Source organism: Moschus berezovskii, chromosome 21 (assembly GCF_049115385.1).
Source record: "Moschus berezovskii isolate FMDL1 chromosome 21, NW_MosBer_1.0, whole genome shotgun sequence".
Classification (NCBI taxonomy): Eukaryota; Metazoa; Chordata; class Mammalia; order Artiodactyla; family Moschidae; genus Moschus; species Moschus berezovskii.
The window spans coordinates 14,028,862-14,050,854 of NC_142480.1; the positions used below are offsets into that span (position 1 = coordinate 14,028,862).

Below are 21,993 nucleotides of genomic sequence, written 5' to 3' on the forward strand. Positions count from 1 at the left end.
CAGGTGCTGGGAGCTCAGGGTTCCTGCCTTAGCACTGGCCACTGGAACCCACAGCTCCTTTGGCCACTAGGTCAAAGAATGTAGAGAGCAAGGTTTTTCTCTTTACAGCAGCTTTTTTTTTTTTCAGACTTGAATTTTATTTTAATTTTGTGTAAATTGAATCCTATTTCAATATGGGATTTATGTCTGACAGAAGCTCAGCTTAAAATGGTCCTTTGGATGTTCCCAAAGCTACCTAACGAGAAAGTACTAGACCTGCAATTTAGACCTTTGGAGGCCTCAGATCAGATGCTTAAATCAGATGGATGGATGTGAGGGGGTGGGGGCAGGGGAGAGGGTTGGCGGAAGTCAGAAGGAAGGAAGGCAGGCGTATAAATATCCATACATCAAAATCTTTCTTCCAGTAGATTTCTGTCCATCTGCTGCCTCGGTATCTCCTTTCCTTTTTCACCAGACTTCTTTAAGAGGATCTCCTCTCAGGACTTGCCCAGCACTCCAGTGGTTAAGACTGTAAGCGTCCAATGCACAGGGGCGCAGGTTCAATACCTGTTCGGGGAACTAAGAACCCACATCCCTCTTGGTGTGGCCAAAAAGCAAAACTAGACAAAGGGTCTCCTCTTGTCTCTCTGCCCATTCTTTCCCCAGCCTCTGTGATCGTTGCATCTGACCACTCAGTGGAGCTACCTCTAGCATATGAACAGCGGCCACCTTGCGGGCTTCATGCCGTGTGGCCTTTGCAGGTTTGACACCTGGCCAGTGACCCCTTGGAATCCTCACTCTGTCTCCCAGTCCTCCCCACTGTGGTGACGGCTCTTTGGCGCTGACTTGCCAGCCCCTCATTCATTCCCTTATTCCTTCCACAGAGGTTCATCGGAAGCTTCCTGTGTGCCAAGTCCTAGGCTCCGCCTTCCAGGCCTCTTCCCCCTTGAACCTCTTCAGAGCGGGCCCCCTGCCCCACTCCAAGTGCTGACTGCCCCTCAGAGCCCCTGCCTGGACACCAGGCTTCCTCAACACCTTTCCCCGGCTCCTCCAGCAACACCAAGCTGTCACATGAGCACAGCCCTCTGTGATATGGGCCTGGCCCCTCTTCATATCCCGCGTTTCATGGATCGCATCCCGTGTGTCATGGATCGCATCCTGGACCTGAGATGCATGTGGACCCCGGTTGTCCTCGTCTTAGCCAGCTATTCTCATCCTAGGTCACACACACCCCTGACCCTGGGTGTGGGAGGGAGCCTGCCAACTAGTCTGCCAGCCTCAGGCAGCTCAGCCCTCATAGCACCTCGGGACATTCACCCCAGGTGACCTCCACACCTGCCCCACCCAGCCGTTTGTGGTTTGGTTGGCCCTTGGGCTCACCTCAAGGCGCACCCAGCCCTCTTCTCACTCCCTCCTGTGGCCCCAGACAAGTTCATACACATCCACGACTTTCATTCCAATCTGTTCGCAGAGGCTCCAGACTTATCTCCAGCCCCAACCTCTCACCGGAAACCTCCAGATCTGTTCTCAGCTGGGAAGTCCCAAGACACTGCCAACTCAAAATGCTCAACACACAGTCCCCTGTCCTCCCCCCATCTTGTCCCTCCAGACAGCCTTTGACGCTCCCCTCTCCTCCCCACACCCTATCCATCACTCCATCAGTCGGCTCCACACCTCACTCATACACAGCCAGCCCCAGGGGATGGGCCTCTGGACGGTACCCTGGGCCCTGTTGCAGAGGGGGGCACCCCAGATCATGCTGCTAGGCCCCACCCTCTCTGCACTGGCCTGGGAAACATGTGACCCAGTGTCCGGGAAATATCCAAGTGGCCACTGGATTTTCATGCCCACTGCTGCCTGGAGGGAGACTTGGATCATCTGTGGCCCTCCCAGGTGGCGCTAGTGATAAATGCAGGAGACACAAGAGATAGTGCCAATGCAGGAGATTGCAAGAGACACAGGTTCGATCCCTGGGTCGGGAAGATCCCCTGGAGGAGGGCATGGCAACCCACTCCAGTACTCTTGCCTGGAGAATCCCATGGACAGAGGAGCTACAGTCCATAGGGTCACAAAGAATCGGACATGACTGAAGTGACTCAGCACGCATGCACGTGGGACAAGGGGCTACCCTGTGGAATACATTAAAGTGAGAAAATGAGAGAGCATAGTGCAAACCTTGGGAAGCACCAGCCAGCATTAAACATCCAGCCAAAATATGTATCCACCAGCCAGGGTGAGGGAATGTAGATACACACGCACATATTTACAGATATAAAGGCCTATGACATAATTTACAAATAAACTATATATAGAATGCATACTTTTATTATAAAATCCATACAGTCGATGGATTCTCTTAGAGTGCTCTCACTGATTTTTGCCAAGCCTATGTATTTATAGCCAGCCTATGCCTGCAAGAGATGAATGAGTGTAGTTCCAATGTGAATGTCAGTGGATGTTTTATGTTAGCAAGTAAGATGAAAGTGAAACAAGCCAAAGATATACGTCAGAACTTCACTCATTGATGGCATGAGCAAGTGCTCAGTCAGGTAGTAGTTGCTGAATGCTGGCCAAATTTCCTCAAATTTTTTTGTGCTGCTCACATTGTGATGGCTTACAGACACAGCACATTAAATATATATATATATAGTCTACATACTATATTCACCCAAGATACACCTCTAAATTTAATCTGCACTCTTCACTTTTTCCCTATCACTTTCTCAATCAAGTCTAGAGAGTCTAGACACTGCAGAAGACATAAATCAAGCCCTGATTGGTAACACTTGCCAGTTTCTGTGGCGGAAATTCTCTGGTAATGGCCGATTTCAAGCTGCAGCCATGGTGTTACTAACCAAAGAGGTGGAAGGAGACGTGCAGTGTACCCTGTAATATATTGCCTCTATGCAGATGGAAACATGCAAATAACCTGAAAAGCACAGGTAACAGAGTAAAATAATTAAGAAGAGGCACATTTTTAGTGTTTATTACTATGGTTTTTAACATAAATTACTTGCAGATTTACATAAACTCATTTTTAACGATGGCCGTGTTTAACAACTGGCTTGGAAAATTCTGGGAAATTCACTAACCTGCTCTCACAAGTCAGTACAGGCTGGCTCAGCGCGCCACTGGGCGCACCGCCGCCTTTAAGGGATGGGCTGAGAAACGCGAGACAGAACAACTGAGAAGAAGGGGCCAAGAAGGAGGAACATCAAAGAGCAGAGCAGCTGGTGTGCAGAGCTGACCGTCCTGGCAGACGCAGGTGTGCGCAGTGTTCCTCTGCACAAGGGCACACAGAGGCCACTCGTGTCAAGGCTGGAGGCTGCCATCGGCTTCCCGTTTCTTCCATTCTCTCTTCTTGCCTTCTCCATGGAGCTAGGGCAGGAGGAGTGGGCCTGGGGAGGCTGACAGCATGGGGGACCTCTCCATCTGTTAAGTGGGGCAGAGTGGGCAACAGGAAGTCGGGCAGGAACCCGGGGGTGGGGAGTGCGGAAAGGGTCCTGGCAGGCCTGGGAGGGGCCTGGGAAGACGTGGGGGTCGGGAAAGGGCTCAGAAATGCCCTCCCCTTCCCAAGCTCGGGCTTTGGGGCCCAGCCCACCGAGGTCAAGTTCCCCAAGTCACACCACACCCGCAGCCTGAGCTCTGGCAGAAGCAAGCGGGGCACCTGCTGCCCACTGCCCCTCCCCGCAAGAGACCCCAGTGAGCAGGCGGGGAAGCAGCCCCGGGCCCCTCCGCGTTCCCCGCGGGAGCGCAGTGGCCCTGAGGCGCCCTGGAAGCCGCCCCTGCCCCGGCCGCCGCCCCCTCCTCCGCCTCCGGGAGGCGGCGCGGCGCGCGGGCGAGCGGGAGCCGGAGCCGGAGCCGAGCCCGGGCGCACGGCCGCCCGCACCACGCCCCCGCCGGCACGGGCCCCGCCGCCGCCGCCGCGCGCAGCCCTTCCCTCCCTCCCGCCGGCGTCGGGCCCCGCCGGGCGGGACGGACCCGCGGCCTGGCCTCCGGCACCCGGACCCGAGAGAGGTGAGTGCGCGCGGTGGCTCGGGTGGGGCTGGGACAGCGGCTGCCGCCCGGCCGAGGGACCACCGACCTTCAGCGAGGCCGGTCCCCGCACCCCCCCACTCCCCGCCGCCCACCTGGAAAGGAACACGCAAAATCCAGCCTCAGACCAAGGCCTGCGGGCGGGGGTGGGGGGCAGCCGGGGCCGTGGAGAGAGGAGAAAGGCCAGGAGGGAGGTCCTTATCCTTCCAGGGTCCGAATTGATAGTGCTTTGGGGGTCCAGGGTCCTACCGACCAGAGGGCGTGCCGTGAGGGTAGCGTTTGGGGTGCTGCGGGCTAGAGGGGGTCGCCCTGCCCAGGGACCCTGGAGGCTGATCTCGAAGTCTAACACTGTCCAACTGTCCAGCTCTCCTGGGGCATGGCCCGACCCTGGGTCACTGTAGCTAAGAGAGAGGGGCCCAGGAAGGGGGTCGGTTTGAGCCCTGGGAGGGGAGTCCAAGGACCCGGTCCCAGGCTGGGCGCTTTCCTGAGAGGGAGGTGAGTAGGGGCCAACTACTATCTAGTGACGCCTGCTGGTGCCTGGCTTCAGAGGCGTCATCTGTAACTGTCTCAAATGATCTTTCCATCCCTTCTAGTCCTTCAGCACATTGGCTGTCAGCTAGGTGGTAGCCTCAGGTGAAGGGAGCTGGTTCCTGCCCAGACCACTCACACTGTAGCGGGGAGACACTCAAATTCAAGAAGTGACTGGTGGGAGGTACACCTTACTTTTCCTTCTTGCCCCAGATGATTAAGCTAACTAAGGGACACCTGTCCCCAGCAATACACCCCTGGACTAATTAGAAACCCCCATATCCCCACCATCAATACTCAAAGGGCCCCTTCTGTATCCACAGCACCACACACTCCAGTCATTGGGATAATTCCTAAGATACCTCCTAGTCCCCTTGCAGGCTTCAGTTTAGAATACACCTCTTCCAGGAAGGCTACCCTGACTGCTTCCTCTTGATCAGATGCTTTTTGTACATTGGGCTCCCACTGTGTGGCTCCTCCTGCCCATCACCCTCCAATCATAGCTGTTATCAAAGAACTATAGTTGCTGTGTCAGTCCCAGTTTTCCCTTCTGAATCAGAGTTTCGAAAATTGAGCCATTCAAGTTCCATGTTATTATATGCGTGATGTTTTCCCTTTGATTTTTTTTTCGCCATGTAGGATCTTTAGTTGCAGCATGCAAACTCTCAGTGGCGCCTTGTGGGATCTAGTTCCCTGACCAGGAACCTAACCCCGGGCCCCCTGCACTGGGAGTGTGGTGTCTTAGCCACTGGACCACCAGGGAAGTCCCTTATGGTGTTGTCCTTTGAATAGTTTACTCTGGAGACTGGGTTACTGCAGAACCTCTATTCAGAGTAATAGAAACTTGAAACTTGCCATTTCTGTTTTCATATCTCCCCTGTGCTCCTCTACAGTTTCTTGGGCAGAGTCCATCACTTTTTTTGTTACCTTGGGTCCAAACCCTGATACCTCAGAATAACGCCTAGGGTCCCCAGCTGATCCCCAGCGGAGGACGACGAGGGTCTAAGAACCCACATTCTAAAGTGAGGACAGCCTCCCACCCTTCTCCACTCCTCCAGGGCCTGGCTCCCTCAGTGCCTTGGGGACAGGAGTCCGTGTCCCATGATGCAGCCTGCCACCCGAGGTCCCCTTGCCCTTGGTCATCTCTTCTCACTGGCCAGCCTGCGCTAGCCCTGCTGCCCCCTCAGGGGCACAAGACAAGAGTTCTTCAGGGGTGCACTGGGGCCTCCCTGCTGGCCAGATCCCTGATGTGGGAGCCTTGGCTGCAGCACCGTCTCCTCCGTGGCTCCTGGCTCCCACCTCCTTGTCAGACAGTCCTCCTGGGAGATGTCAGCTCCTTCCCTCCTCATCCACTCAGCCACACAACCCTGCATGACGACTGGAGGGTGTTAGGCCCCTCACTGTCCACTGGGCCGCCTCTTGTCTCTCTCCAGATTTCTTCTCTTCCTGTCCCAAAAGGCACCCTGAGCAGATTAGCGTGTCCCCTGCCAGAGCAGACCATGTCCCCTTGGCTCCTCTCCCTGTGGCAGCCCCACCCCACCCCCCACGCCCAGCTCTAGGAGACTTCTGGAGAATCTCACAGCCAATCACTGCTCACCTCTGATCCCAGTTCCTACTCCACCCTCCCGAGTAATGACTGTGCGTGTGCTAGGGGTGGGGATTAGGATGGGGAGGTCCTGAAGAAGGGTCAGATCCATCGCTGAGGGACAGTTAGTGCCTCTTTGTCCTCACCTGGACCCCAGTGGTCAACTCCAGGGCAAGACAAAGAACCCTGGACTCATGGTTCTATTATACTATTATCCCCCTGCATTGGGAGTGCAGAGTCTTAGCCACTAGACCACCAGGGAAATTATACTTTACATTTAAGAAAAATTTAATAGAAGTTGTGTTCTACTCCCAGAAATGGAAAATCAGTGCCCATGGCCACAAAAGGAAGGTAATTAAACAAATAAAAAGCAGTGGTATTAAACTTGAATTAGCACCTGTTACCTGCAGAATACACCTGAGGCTGACTCTCTAGGTTACAAAGGGAGATTGTTGGTGCTGTTTAGTCACTCACTCGTGTCTGACTCTTTGGGGCTCAATGGATTGTCGCCCTCCAGGTTCCTCTATCCATAGGATTTCCCAGGCAATGCTGGAATGGGTTGCCATTTCCTTCTCCAGGGGATCTTCCCAACCAGAGATCAAACCCGCATCTCCTGTATTGGCAGGCAGAGTCTTTACCACTGAGCCACATGGGAAGCTTAGCAAGAATTAAAGTGGTGCTTGAAACAATGGCACCCACCTGAGACTTTCTCCTTCGTGTAATAAAATGGATTAGGACAGAATTGGACTGGGAATAACAATCTTTACATGGCTAAATTCCTATCAGTCAGCACCTGCAGAGTGCAGAGGATCACACAGAGCCTAAAGCTATAAAGCTTCAGTTCACCCTGTGATGAAGGCTCGCTCTCTTTCTTCAGGAAACCCATCCTGATGTGCCCCCTTCACAAGCCAGTCTTCTCCTGCTATAAGGCTTGTCATGTTTTATCATAATGCATACTGGCTTCCACCAGGTCTGTCTGACTCACTCCACTATCCAGGTACCCCCCACAGGGCCCGGAGCACAGGTGGTGAATGAACAGATGAATCAATAAGTAGGTTGGCCTCCTTGACTTTGATCCCACTGGGCTGCTTCCAGCCTCGCCTTTTCTTTCTCTTCCTCCTGTCAAACTCAGCATGCTCCATCCTTCAAGGCCCTGCTGAGGGCTCTGCGTCCCCAGGAGGCTTTGTTCCACCACCCTGAGCAATCCTGCCTCTTAATACTCCATCCCTGGCGGTTTCTGTGCCCAGGGGAAGTTCAGTTCCAGAGTCCAGTGTGTTCCCCACATGCCCAGAAGGCGAGAAGATGGGGGCGATGCCACAGATGCTCAGTAACTACCACAGAGTGACTCCGCATGGTGCCTCCTTCAAGGATGCAGCTGTCTCAGCAGCTGTAAGAGTCCCCCATTGCTGCTGTAACAAACTAACCACAAGCTCAGTGACTTCCAACAGCACGAGCTGATTATCTTAACAATTCCACAAGTCAGCAATGGGATTCATGGCTGAGTTCCATTGTGGAGGCTATAGGAGAAAATCCATTCCATTGCCTTTTTCAGCTTCTAGAAGTGGCCTCGGAGAAGGCAATGGCAAGCCACTCCAGTACTCTTGCCTAGAAAATCCCATGGATGGAGGAGCCTGGTAGGCTGCAGTCCCTGGGGTCGCTAAGGGTCGGACACGACTGAGCGACTTCACTTTCACTTTTCACTTTCACACATTGGAGAAGGAAATGGCAACCCACTCCAGTGTTCTTGCCTGGAGAATCCCAGGGACGGGGGACCCTGGTGGGCTTCTGTCTATGGGGTCACACAGAGTTGGACACGACTGAAGTGACGCAGCAGCAGCAACAAAAGTGGCCTGCATTTCCCGGCTCTTGGCCAGTTCCCATCCTCAAAGCCAACCACGGCTGGTCCAGCCTGTCCCACCCCACACCACTCTGACATTCTCCCTCTTCTGCTTCCATCTCTCACCCTTGTGATTGCACTGGGCTCACCCAGATAGCCCAGAATAACCTCCCCGTCTCCAGATCCTTAACTTTATCACATCTGCACAGCTCCCTTCCCCTGTAAGGCAACATATTTATAGGTTCTGAGGATTAGGACATGGGCATCCTCAAAAGAGGCCCTTATTCTGGCTACTACAACAGCTGTCCCCTGGTAGGCAGAGGACACAGCGGGTGGTGGTATATTAACAATAGCTGACATTTGCTGAGCATTTAAGCTTGGCCAGGAACTGTTCAGAGCACATTACCCAATATTCTTTGAGGAAGGTGCCATTCTTATCCACCTCACTTCATGCATGACGCCCTAAGAGGTTAAATAACTTTGCAAGAGGCTGAGCTAGGGTTTGAACCCAGGCTGTTTGGCTCCAGGGAGCATCTCCTAATTTTGAGGCTACCTTCTCTGGCACCATGATCAACCCAGGATACGAGTTGACAGCCTGGGAGCAGCCCAGGTAAGGTCTGAAGCCCACCACTGAGGGAGAATTTTCACCAAGATTTTCTGGGTAAGATACCACATAGACTATAAATTCTTTGCCAGTTCTCTCTCATTTCAGCCCTTTCTCCCCAACCTAACACTCACCCCCCATCAGAGGCACCTAAGCTTATCCAGAGAAGTTGAAGTACACTCCCAAGGGTTCCTTTTAGGGGCTTCAGACAGGTAAGTCTGGAAGTGTTTGTGGAACCTGAACCAGAGGGGCTCACTTAAGCCTTCTACAGGCACTGGATAAGAGGGTGTCCTAACATTTATTGAGCACCCACTAAAGGTAGGCATGGTTGTAAAGGATTTTTTTTATTAACTCATTTAATACAACAAAACTCTGTGTGGTACTGTTATTATCCCCATTTCACAGATGAGGAAACTGAGGCACAGAGAGGTCATGTAAGTTTCCGAGGTCACACAGCCAGTGTGAAGAGCCAGGATTTTACCCATTCTCCACGAGCAAGAAGCCGGTCAAGCCCAGCCTGCCCTGCCTCACCCCGCTTCAGTCAACCAAGTCCTCTTTTCTGCCTTCTCAGTGTAACCTGCTCCCTCTGCACCTACGAGGCTGGGCTCCCAGTTTCTAGGTCAACCAGGTTTCTTGAGAGCACCATTATATTTCATTCTTACACCAACCTTCATTATTAACCCCATTTTAAGGAAGAAACTGAACCTCTGGGAGGCTGAGTAACTTGCCAGAGCTCTCACAGCCAGAGCACAACAGATTTAGGATTTGAACCCAGACATTCAGATGCTCCCGACTCAGCCTGAGCAAGCCCAGCCTGAAGGCCTCCTTCAGGAGTCCACAGCCTAGCTGGGAAGGTAACGCAGGTTCCCCAGCTCTCCAGATGTGTGTGCTCATGCTTCAATTGGACTTGAGCTCAGAGTTTCCTGCCTTAGGGTGTCCAGGTTAGTCACACTCTGTCTGAGCGCCCACAGATGATCTGAGTGGGAGCAGAAGCAACATTGTGGCGTTAATCAGGCCAGTCGACTGATTAATCAGCTCAGGTAAGAGCCTGCTGGCATGTGGTTGATGCCAGAAAAGATCATTTTCAGAAAAACCAGGCCCTTGTTGCCTAAAACCGTCCTGGGAGTTGCTGGATTCAGCAGTGATGAGTATTTCTCGAAAGGAAAGTTGCCCACCTTAAGGAGGAGCTAAAGCTCTCAGCGACAGGAAGCACAGGGCAGTGGAATCTTCAAGAGGAGGCCTGGGGTGGAGATGAGCCAGTGTAGGAGCCAAGTGAGGAAGTTAGGGACTGAATCCCGTCATTTGGGGGATAAAGAGAGATTTCCTCTGAGGCCGGCCAGCTGTGCTAATTGGAAGAATGAACTGGAAAATGGTATTTTTTCTTAAGTAAATAGTCTGTACACATTCCGAAAATAGGCCTACATCCTTCCATTAGCATGAGCTCGCCATGAGGACACATCTAGAAACACCCACATCTGCACCAGCCAGGGTCTTGGCAGGAAGCAGAGGCCACTCCGGCGGGGTGACTGGGGAGAGGGTGACACAGGGACAGTTTTCAAGAGGTTGGGGAGGATTTAGGGAACCAACGCAGGATGGTGCAGCACCCCAAGACTAGCATCTCTGGGGCGCTGTTACTGTTACTGTCCCCAGACCTGGAGGAGGAAGGGGGTGAACAGCGCAGGAGAGAGACTCCAACAGGAGCTGATGACTGCAGTAAAGGGGGGCAGCCAGTCTGAAGTGACCCCCGACTCCCCTGATCCCAGTCTCCGGCGACCCTCTGACCCCAGTGAGTGCTTCCGCTTGCCCAACCCAAGAGAGAAACCAGAGAGTGAGGGAACCCTGTGATATAATCAGTAGAGTAGGATGGAGAAGGGTGACGAATGGATCTTCACGGGCCAATCAAAAGTCCTCCATCCAGTTCCAGCCTGAGGCAACCAGCTCTTCCATGCTTTCCATCAGCTGCCATTTCTGAGCCCCTGCCACGTGCCTCCTTGGGCTTGACACCGGAAAACGCCAGTGCCAAGACCAAAAACCTACGAGAGACTGGAAAAGAAGACATGGACATAATCGTTACTTGCGCCGGCTATGAGAAATTCTGACCACGTCTCTGGAGCCCAGCCCAATGTGGGAGAAGATTTCTGTGGGCAAGAAAGACAGTTATTAGCACAGCATCTCAAATCAGCATTCCGAGAGCATGGGCCATAATTTACCATTCTCTAGGTCCCAAAAGGTTCTGGAAAACAACGCATGCCTCATTTTAACTAAATGAGCTCTTTGTTGTTTATATATGGCCAATGCCAGATTTTGTTTACAAATTCTGCTGACCCTGCCAAGGTCTGGACATCTTGACACCAAGAAACACAGTAAAGTCTAGCCAAAAGCCACTGACTGCAAGCGGTGCGATGAATCTCTTTGCTTCTCCAAACTTAGCATTTTCTCAGGGAGAGCCAGAGGCGCCCATCCCCCTATTCCACAGGCCTATGCTGGATCTTGAAGTAAGTAGTATAGGTACCATGAAGGCTTCCCCTGGTGGCTCAGCGGTAAAGAACCTGCCTGCCAATGCAGAAGAGGCGGGTTTGATCCCTGGGTCGGGAAGATCCCCAGAAGAAGGCAATGGCAACCCATTCCATTACTCTTGCCTGGGAAAACCCTACGGACAGAGGAGCCTGGCAGGCTATAGTCCATGAGGTTGCAAAGAGTCAGACACAACTGAGCGACTAAACAACAACATAGGCACCATGCTGTTCTGTCACACTAAAAAATGAAGTGTGAGTTGAAATGGAGTTTGTTTTCTTTGAAGACCTTGAAAGGTTCCAGATATATCTGGACATCTGTGAACAGAGATTGTAGGCTAGAAAAACAGAAGCAGGGAGACAGGATCACCGAGTACTGCCATATGGCCCCACTCCAGAGGCCCCCACCTGACAGATTACAGTGTGTTCCCACCCCTGCAATGGGCAATATGGCAGCCCTCACAGGATTCATTTTGCAATAAACTTTCTACGTCGCAAGCACTGTACCCCCTGAGAGTCAGAATCTGGACCTAGCAACTGATGACAGGCTCTAAACCCTGCTTCTATCCAGGAGGGATAGGATGAGGCATAAAGTAATTGCTGCAGGAAGCAGCTTCACAGCCAGACTCAGACACCCAGAACTGAGTGGCCTTAGGCAATTCACTGAAACTCAGTTTCCTGATCTTCAAAAGGCAGAGAATAAAACCACAGTATTCAAAGGGTAAGAACCAAGAGGGTATTTGGAATGGACCATAATAACAGCTATATATAAGAGGGTATTTGGAGTGAACAACAATAACACCTAACATCTACTGAACCCTAGTATGTGCCGGGTACTGAGCTAAGGGCTTGATTTAACTCATGCAGTCACCTCAACCTCCTTTTGAAGCTGTGTCCCCATTTCACACACCAGGAACCCAGCACAAAGGAGTCCAGGGATCTGTCCAAGGTCACCCTACTAACAGGTGCAGAGACAGAATTCACACTCTGGAATTCAGGCACTCTGGCTCTCCAAGCCAAACTCTTAACAACCACTTTCAGTATGGCAATCTTTAAAAAAGTTTATCTGTGCATTTTTGTGGCATGATTAGTTAATCCAGAAGACTCCATTTGTGAAGATTTCACAAGAAGGAGGAATTTCAAAATGAGGACCAGCAGAAGAGCCTGCTGGGAGATTGCTGGGCACGTGCCCAACAGGATAAGCAAAATGCCTTGCCTCTCCCTGCCCTCCCTGCTCCCCTGCCAGGGTATCGTCTGCCCTCCTGCCCACAGTTCATTTCCTTCCAGGGACTCACCTAGCAGCTCAGTCACGAAGTGTGGAACTTTGAGGCCCCCAGAATAGTTAGCAGAAGGTGAGCCATCAGTCTGCCTCTATCCCTCCTCTGCCTGCATTCCAACTGCCTGCCATCCCTAACCCCCAACCATCCATCTGACCACCGACCACACGAGCTTCTGTGGACTCCTGCAGCAACCAGTCCCAGACATTCGGTTCACAAACAGGAACAGGATGCCCTGCTCTCAGCCAGGTATGGGGCAGGGAATGAGGGTCTTGCAGAGAGATGGCTGTGGGCCAGTGACCCCAATGGGCAGTGCAAGGAATGCTGGGAAGGGAGCCAAGTGAGCAGGGAGAGGGACTCAGCACAAATTGCCTGGGACAGCCAAGCAGACCTGATAGGGGAGGTGAATTTCCCGTCTTAAAACTGCGGCAAGAGGCAGGGCAGGAGGTCTTCTGAGTGGACAGGGACACAGGAGGTAAGTTGCACAGATGTGAAAGGGCAGAAGATGCTAAGGGTACAGCAAAGGGTGGCTTGGGATAGGATGCAGGTGGTGATGAGGGCTCTGGACTCACCTGCCTGGGCTTGGATTTCATTGCCTCTACTTAAAAAATCAGAGACATTATTTTGTCGACCAAGGTCAGTCTAGTCAAAGCTGTGGTTTTTCTAGTAGTCATGTATGGATGTGAGAGTTGGACCATAAAGAAAGCTGAGCACCGAAGAATTGATGCTTTTGTACTGTGGTGTTGGAGAAGACTCTTGAGGAGACCCAACCAGTCCATCCTAAAGGAAATCAGTCCTGAATATTCATTGGAAGGACTGATGCTGAAGCTGCAATACTTTGGCCACCTGAGGTGAAGAGCTGACTCATTTGAAAAGACCCTGATGCTGGGCAAGATTGAAAGCAGGAGGAGAAAGGGACGACAGAGGGTAAGATGGTTGGATGGTATCACCGACACAATGGACATGGGTTTGAGCAAGCTCTGGGAGTCGGTGATGGACAGGGAAGCCTGGCATGCTGCAGTCCATGGGGTCGCAAAGAGTCAGACACGACTGAGCGACTAGAAATGACTGACCTTTGGCAGTTACATGACCTCTCTGTGCCTCATTCCCCCATGTGTAAAATGGGAATAATAAGAGTAAATAAGAATACCTATCTCACAGAGCAGTGAGAATCAAACAAGTTCATGCATTTAAGTACTTACAGCAGTGCTTGGCACCCAGTAAGTATTAATACTCAAAAGCCCAGAGTTATGACTATTGTTACTGGTTTTGTCTGTGAGCTTGTGGGGCAAAGGGCCCTGAAACCTCCTTGCATTCTCAACAAAACCAGTAGGAGGTCCTCTGAGCTGTCCCTGGCCACCCCTGCTGCAGGCACACTCAGGCGGTCTAAGGCACCAGCCTAGGGATCCACCAGACAGCAAAGCTAAGGGCAGACCCCCCCTCCCCTCCCCCAGCCCCCTCTATCTGGGCCTCATTTCTGAGGTCCCTGCGCTGTGGAGAGAGGCTTTGACAGCCAGGGGACACGGAATCTACTGGATGGCTACTGATGTGCTGGCGCTGGGAACAGAGGTGAACACAGAAAGGGACTCTCCTTACCTAGGGCTTCCTGATGTGGCTGGACAAGGACCCTCGAGCTTTTACAGCCGGGCCCAGGGTGGGTGAGACCCCGCTGGCGGCTCGGGAGTCTGTCCCCGGGGGCAGGATAGTAGTGAGGGCGGGGGAGAGCTGAGCCTGGTCTGCGCGACCGACCGCGGCTCTTCCCCGGCGGCGCCAAGCCTGTGGTCGCAGAGAAAGGCAGGGAGCTGGGGCGAGGCTGGGTGTGCCCGACGGGGGCGGGAGGAGGGGCCGGGGGAGGGGAGATCGGGGCACGCTCCGGCTCCAAATTCGAGGAGGAGGAGAGTCTGCCGCCGGCTTCCCGCGACCACCCCCATCAGCAGCCCCCGACGCAGTGTCCACCCCGCTGGCCGCGCGCCGGCTGTCAGAGGGACGCGGGTGACCGCGCCCCGGCCTCTCGCGGCGCAGGTACGTGCCCCCGTCCCCGGAGCCCGTCCCCTCCTCGCCACCGCGCTGGGGTCGCCGGCGCGCGCGCGGGCAGCGGCCGCCCCCGGGTTCCGGCATCCAGCTCCGCGCCGCCCGCGAGCGCGGAGAGGGTGGGGGGCAACCGGGCCCCGCGTGCGCACGGGGAGGCCAAGAGCGGGGGCCGGGCCGGTGCGGGACGGCGGCGGGCAGGATGTCTCCGCCTGCGGTTGCCGCCACCCCCTGGTAATTACTGCCCTCCCCGGCCGCCTCCCCGTCCCCCCCCCCACAAAAAAGTCAGACAGACAGCCCTTCTCCTCCTAGAGCTGGAAGGCACAGGTGATCCACAAAGGCTTTCCTTTCCTTGCCCCAAATGTGCGTGCGGTTCCTCTCCCGCGATGGGCAGCTCTATCAAGCATAGGGCGGGATTACAGGGGCCAGGATAAGCCCCCCTGCCACCGAGGGAAGGGAAGACCTGCCCGCGATTGGCCGAATAAATGCCAGGTAGGATGGCTGGTTGGCCTGGCCCCGGGCCTGCAATGAAGTGGGCCCAGTTAGTGCTGGAGCTGGAGAACCGCGCATGGCGCGGGAAGGCTCATTGGGGTTTAGCGGTGGACCGAGGAGAGAGCACTGACTTGGAGCCAGACGCTGCGTGGCTTTGGGAAAGTCACTTGCTGTGGCTGGGCCTCTGTAAACTGGAGATGACTACTAGCTGCCACTTCACAGAAGGGTTGTGAGGACAAAAAAAGATATGGGAATGGTTTGAAATTCTGCAAAGCTGAGATGATATGGTTAGGGTTTGGCTTCACCCCCCACGCCCACCAAGGCACATGAGTTTCCAGAAGAAGGAAGGAGGGAAGAGAATTCCTGAGCCTAACAGAGGAAGCAGGGCTGGAACAGTGTGGATGCTTTAGACTGTACAGATGAGAATATCTGCCCACAAGAACCTGGTTTCAGAACCAGACAATGTGAGTTCAAACCTGGACTCTTCCACTTAGAGCTCTTACCTTGGACAAGTCACATACCCTCCTTTTAAGCCTCAGCAGCACCATCTGTGATATGCATATGATAATAGAGCATGAGATCATGCAGGTAAGGATCCTGCCTTGAAAGCTTTGCAGTCCTCCCTAAATGTTAGCTCTGAGTATTCTTCTTCTTTTTAAATATGTATTTATTTATTTGGCTGCATCAGGTCTTAGTTTTGGTACTTGAGATCTTTCTTGGGGCATGCAGGTTTCTCTCTGGTTGTGGTGTGTGGACTCTAGCGTGCATGGGCTCAGTAGTTGCAGCATGTGGGATCTTCATTCCCTGACCAAGAGTCAAACCCATATCCCCTGCATTGATTAAAGGTAGATTCTTAACCACTGGACCACAGGAAGCCCCAGCTTTGAGTATTCTTGTTATTACTATTATATTGCACCCTTCTGGGCACAGCACACATTGCAGAGAAAGGAGACTCATCTAATAGCAAACAAAGAGTGAAAAACAGTTTCATCCTTCCTATCGGGCTGGTCTCAAACAAGATACCTTAGCTTTCGGAGCCTTAGTGTTGTTGTTCAGTCTCTCAGTCGTGTCCGACTCTTTGCAACCCCATGTACTGCAGCACGCCAGGCTTCCCTGTCCTTCACCATCTCCCACAGCTCACTCAAACTCATGTCCATCGAGTTGGTGATGCCATCCAATCATCTCGTCCTCTGTCTTCCCCTTCTCCTCCTGCCTTCTGTCTTTCCCAGCATCATGGTCTTTTCCCTCAATCTTTCCCTGAGTCAGCTCTTTGCATCAGGTGGCCAAACTATTGGAGCTTCAGCTTCAGCGTCAGTCCTTCCAGTGACTATTCAGGGTTGCTTTCCTTTAGGATTGACTGGTTTGATCTCCTTGTTGTCCAAGGGACACTCTAGAGTCTTCTCCAGCACCACAGTTCAAAAGCATCAGTTCTTCCTCAGCCTTCTTTATGGTCCAGCTCTCACATCCGTACATGACTACTTGAAAAACCATAGCTTTGACTATAGGACCTACTGAGCCTTAGTATCTCATGGGAAAAATGGAGATTATTACACCTACCTCACACACTGTAAAAAGCCCTTTCATGATTTTGCAGGGGAAAAAAAAAAAGACGTGTTCTATTTGTCTTTTGTTACATCAAAAACCACTTCAAAAAATAGTGGCTTAAAATAACTCACCTGTTTTGCTTACGAATCTGCAATTTGGTCACAGCTTGGTGGGTACAGCTTATCTCTACTCCTTGCAGCATCAGCTGAGATGGCCCAGCTGGGGATAGAGGGTCTTCTTCCAAAAATCACACACTTGTGTGGTAAGCCAGTTGATCCTGGCTGTCAGCTGGGGCTGTCGCCCAGGGTCTAGGTTCCTCTCAGTGGGCCTCCCTGAGGCTACTTGGGCTTTCTCACAGCATGGCACCTAGGTTTCAAGAACTACTATCCCAAGAGAAAAGAAGAGGGAGCCCCCAGTCTCTTTAGACTTGGACTCAGAAGCTGATACAGTGTGACTTCTGGATCATTTTATTGGTTACTAGTCACAGAGCCCACCTAGATTCAAGGGGAGGGGACTGACATATCTCTCCATGAGAAGAATATCACATAATTTCCAACCATCTTGAGTCTGCCACAACTTGAAAGTCTTTCCTTTGTTTTGTTTTTCTGAGTGCCATGGTGACAAATTAATTAATCTTTGCAGAAGACATTGGCTTCTCCTAGGAGAAGACCAGCAGGGATACAACCATCCATGACTAGGGCCTTATCCCAGAGCCCATTTGGTCAGGATCAGTTTCTCTGGGTCTGATTCTGGGCTGAGGGAGCAGGCATGCTGCATGGCAGCTTCTCTAGAGTCTGTTTCCCTAGAGCCTCTGCCATCAGTCATCAGCGCTGCCAACCCCATACCCTTAAAACAAGAGGAAGAAGCCAGAGAGAGAGAGAGTCATTTGAATTCAGAAAACTAGATTTTAGCAGGTGCCCCAGGCTGACTGTAATGGGCATCTTTGTAGCTCTTGCCCCCTGGAGAAGTCTGTTTCTCAAGAGGGTTGCTGCCCGGGTGTTTGGAATGATTGTTGTCAGACATTATTAGGTTATTAATTGATGGGTTGGAGCACTCTGGGGCTAGAGGCAGGAAGCTGGTGGGAGAGGCAGGTGCAGGGAGGGTTGTCATGGCAACCTTGTGGCCTGTGGTTTGTGCTCTGGCCTCAGCACAGGAAGGATGGCCCAGACAGCTCAGACCTTCTCAGACAAACCACAGATTCTCCAGAGAGAGACCAGAGTCTGTCTTTCGGGTTTGTGTTGTAATGCATTTCACACATCGACCCACGCACATGCCCTGGGAGTCAAAGCTAACCTTCCTGTTGCCCCATCCCATATCCTGACTGCCTCCCCCAGTTTGTTAGCTCCTAACTTCAATTTCAGCCACGCTAACCTTCCAGGCGGACTGCAGAAAGAAACGGAGTTTAGATTCAGTTATTCATTCAAATGTTCAACACGTTTTTGTTGTGCCTGTCGGATTTCACTGGTGACTTAGACAGTAAAGCATCTGCCTACAATGCAGAGACCAGGGTTCAATCCCTGGGTTGGGAAGATCCCCTGGGGAAGGAAATGGCTACCTACTCTAGTACTCTTGCCTGGAAAATCCATGGACAGAGGAGCCTGGTAGGCTACAGACCATGGGGTCGCAAAGAGTCGGACACAACTGGGCGACTTCACTTTCTTTTCTTTATTTTGGACCAAACCACCTTCTCTCCCACAGAAAACAAAATAGACCTGGCTCCTCCCTTCTTATGGAGCTTGCTGTCTGGAGGGAGAGATAGGCATAAGACATAGTCATACAAATTCCCATGCACTGCCTGGGGAAGTATTAAAATATAATTAATTCAGACCTTGACTTAAATCCCAGCGCTGCCCATTGCCAGCTAGGTGATCCTTGGTCTCTTCAGTGGGATAATAATAATTTTCTGGTAGGGTTGCTGTGCAGCATTATCAAGACTGCTTATGGAAGCACAGTGCCTTGTACATTGTGGTAAGCTCAAAGCATGTAACCACCCCCGCCAGTGCCCTTGTCCCATGTCCATTTATCATTCAGATCTCACAGGCCACCTTCTGTCTGTATGAGGAGCTCTGGTCCTAGCTCTCTGGCAGCCAGAGTGATCAAACACCCAGGCGTCTCCACTCCGAAGGGCAAGCTGGCCAGGGAGGGATGAAAAGAACCCAAGGAAGGCTCTGGTTAATGCCATGGGGTGGGATGGGGAGGGAGGTTTGCTCATCCCATGGGTGTCAGGGAGGGCTGTGTGGAGGAAGTGGCATTTGAGTCACCCTTGAAACAGTTGTTTTCAAATTGGTGTGTGTCAGAAAAACCCAAGGGAATTGCTCAAAGTACAGCTTCTTTGGCGGGGGTGGGGGGGCTTCCCTGGTGGCTCAGTGGTAAAGAACCTGCTTGCCAATGCAGGTGGGGAAGATCCCCTAGAGTAGGAAATGGCAACCCACTCCAGTATTCTTGGCTGGGAAATCCCATTGACAGAGGAGCCTGGTGAGCTACAGTTCATGGGGTCACAAAGAGTCGGATGAGACTTAGTGACATTTGAAAAGTGCTGTTCACAAGGCCTTAGGTACAATATGGGGGTTGTGGTAGACAGAATAATGGCCCCCAAATGATGTCCAGTTCCTGGTCCCTGAAGTCTGTGAATATGTTACCTTACATGGTAAAAGGACATTAAGGCAGCAGGTGGAATTAAGGTTGCTAATCAGTTGACCTTCAAATAGGGAGATTGTCCTGGATTATCTAGGTGGACTCAGTGTGATCACAGGGTCCTTAATAGGAAGAGGGGGCTGGGGGGGCAGAGAAGGAGATGTGAAGATGGGAGCAGAGATCAGTGTGGTGCAATGTGAGATGGACTCAGTCTGCTACTGCTGGCTTTGAAAGCAGAAGGGGGCACAAGCCAAGGGATGCCAGAAGCCTTTAGAAGCTGGAAAAGGCAAGGAAGTGGGTTTTCCCCCATACCCTCCAGAAGAAATGCAGGCCTGCTGACACTTGGATTTTAGCCCAGCAAGACCCACTTTTTTTTTTTTTTGACCACACCTCACAATGTGTGGGACCTTAGTTCCCCTGCATTTTCCAAGCACAGAGTCTTAACCACTGGACCACCAGGGAAGTCCCAACTTTTTTTATTTTTTGAATAATTTTATTTATGTCTTTTTGGCTGTGCTGGGTCTTCAGTTGCTGTGCGGGCCACTCTCTAGTTGTGGTGTGAGGGCTTCTCATTGCAGTAGCTTCTCTTGCTGCAGAGCACGGGCTCTAGAGTGCTCGGGCTTCAGTAGTTGTGGCTCCTCGGCTCTAGAGTTCAGTCGCTGTGGCTCATGGGCTTAGTGACTCCAAGGTATGTGGGATCCTCCCAGACTAGGGATCGAACTGATGTCTCCTGCAGGCAGATTCTTCACCACTGAGCCAACAGGGAAGCCCTCTTTGTTTTTTTTAAGGCCCACTTTTGACTGCTAGACTGTAAGAAATGTGTGTTGTCTTAAGCTGAGTTTGTGATAATTTGTTTCAGCAGCAACAGGAAGCTAGTCTAGAGCCCTATCTTTGGAGTCAAACCCCTCTGCATTTTGCCTGCTGTGCGACCCTGGGCGAGATGCTGGCCCCCTCTGAGTCTCGGTTGCCTTGCCTATCGAAGAGAGTTGAGGTGAAGCTTAAAACAGGAGACATTTGGAAGGCACTCAGCACGTGCTCCCAGAATGGCACTTCCTGTACTCCCTGATCCTGAGTTGCTCCCGCCTCTTTTCTGACTCCACGAGGGAGGGCAGCAGAGCCAGGCACTACGGGAGGTTCTCTGCGGTCCTTCTCTTGGTCCCTGAAGCCATCCTAATTCACACCAGGCCACGTGGAACTTGCAGCAGTGCGGTGCCTTTCATCAGCTCCTCTGATGTAGGTGTGTGCTTCAGCGTGAGGCTGGGAAGGCCAAGACCAGTTTTCAGTGCACAAGTCGTCCCTGCAGTCAAACAGCAGACATCTCATGATAGACATTTCTTCTATTTTTCGGAGCCCTTGGGGAGCCTCCAAGACCTTTACCCCAGCTAGCCCCATATTAGTAGAGTACCTGTGGGGAATACAGTAGACACTGCGACAAGCATCCTACCAAGCTGGCCTGCGCATCCTTCACCCTCTCTAGGGAGACTCAGATGGAGGGGCAGGACCTTCCAGCTCGAGGGAGTGGGGCCATCACCATCACCACCACCGTTCTCATCATCACTGCATCCTCACTACCACTGATCGAGGACCTACTCAGTGCCAGGCATTTGCTGGACCTCTTTGAGTCTCACAAGTGCCAACTGGTCATCCAGGAATGGAGTTTCTCAAAGTCACGTAGTCAGACAGTAGCAGCACGGGGGCTTAACCTCCACAGTCTGGCCCAGGGTTTCGGTTCTTAACCGCTCCGTGTGCCTGTCATGTGCTGGAGGGACTTGCATTCTGTCACCAGCTCAGGGCCCACTCCAGAACCCTCCCTCTGGTAGCTCCCAGGCTGTCTGGACCTCTGGGGGGGCGGCAGTAGATACCCAAAGGCCTTGTGGTCTGGGGCTCTGTTGCCCTCTTGGTGACCTTGAGAGCAGCCCAGAAAAGTCCACCAGCCCTTCCAAGCCTCTAGGTTCGTGAAACAGGTGTTTATGCTGAGGACACAATAGGGATGCCCAGGGCTTATCCTGGGTTTCCCTGGTGACTCAGATGGTAAAGAATCCATCTGCAATGCAGGAAACCTGGGCTTGACACCTGGCTTGGGAAGATCCCCTGTGGAGAAGGGAATGGCAACCCACTCCAGTATTCTTGCCTGGAGAATCCCCGTGGACAGAGGAGCCTGGTGGGCTACAATCCATGGGGTCACAAAGAGTTGAACACGACTGAGCGACTAAGCACAGCACAGCACAGGGCTCATCCAGGTTTCCGGGGCTGTCATCCCAGTGGGTCTACAGTGCTTCATGACTGCTCTCATGGGGCTGGAAGAGCAGAATGAGCAAATGATTTCAGGTGGCAAGCCTAGCCCAATTTTGGCCCTTAATGTCTTTCTAGGCAGGAAAGAGCCACAGAGGCTGCCCTAAAATTCCAGAGGACTCAGGCATTCTCACCCCTCACCAGATGCCCACCTCTCATCAGTGGCAGCTCTGACATTCTACCCTCTTTGGGCTTAAGAAGAGAAGTCTGAATGGAGAGAGGTGGGCTTCTCCTGAGGTTGCATTTTAATCACAAACTGACTGCTTTCACTTGGTTGTAGGTTTACTTGGAGAAGTTGTGGGGGGACTGAGGTTACGATGGAGTCTGTAGGATGCATCAGGCCACTGCTTGGTGCTTGATGTCATCGTGGTTTCTAGTCCTTCCTTCCTGTTTTATATTAAAAAAAAAATCAGCACCAAAGTAGAATACACACAGGTTCTTTTTTCTCTTCCTGAGTGGGCCTTTCACAGAGGATCTGGGCTTACTGATCTGAAGTCAGCCTCATCTCTCCATCTGTAGTTCCAAAGGCCCAATAGGAAGGGAGGTGGGGGGTCCCTGGCAAAAGTGGGGTACCCACTGCCATCAGTGGTCCTGCAGGTATGGATGCTGATGGTATAGACACCCTGTGTGTGTGCATCCTGTTA

At 52.3% G+C, this 21,993-nt stretch overlaps 1 protein-coding gene across 2 annotated transcripts in view; it reads left to right on the forward strand.

The window, feature by feature from the left end:
- Positions 1-3,618: 3,618 nt before the first annotated feature.
- Positions 3,619-21,993, forward strand: part of GPR68 (G protein-coupled receptor 68) — a 35,646-nt gene continuing 17,271 nt past the window's right edge. The window contains exon 1 of one of the 2 annotated variants that reach the window (XM_055418380.2): positions 3,619-3,996. The gene's annotated coding sequence lies outside the window, so the exon portion shown is untranslated. Of the gene's footprint in view, positions 3,997-14,235; positions 14,381-21,993 lie in introns of those variants that run through there. The other variant, XM_055418378.2, reaches the window with a different exon arrangement.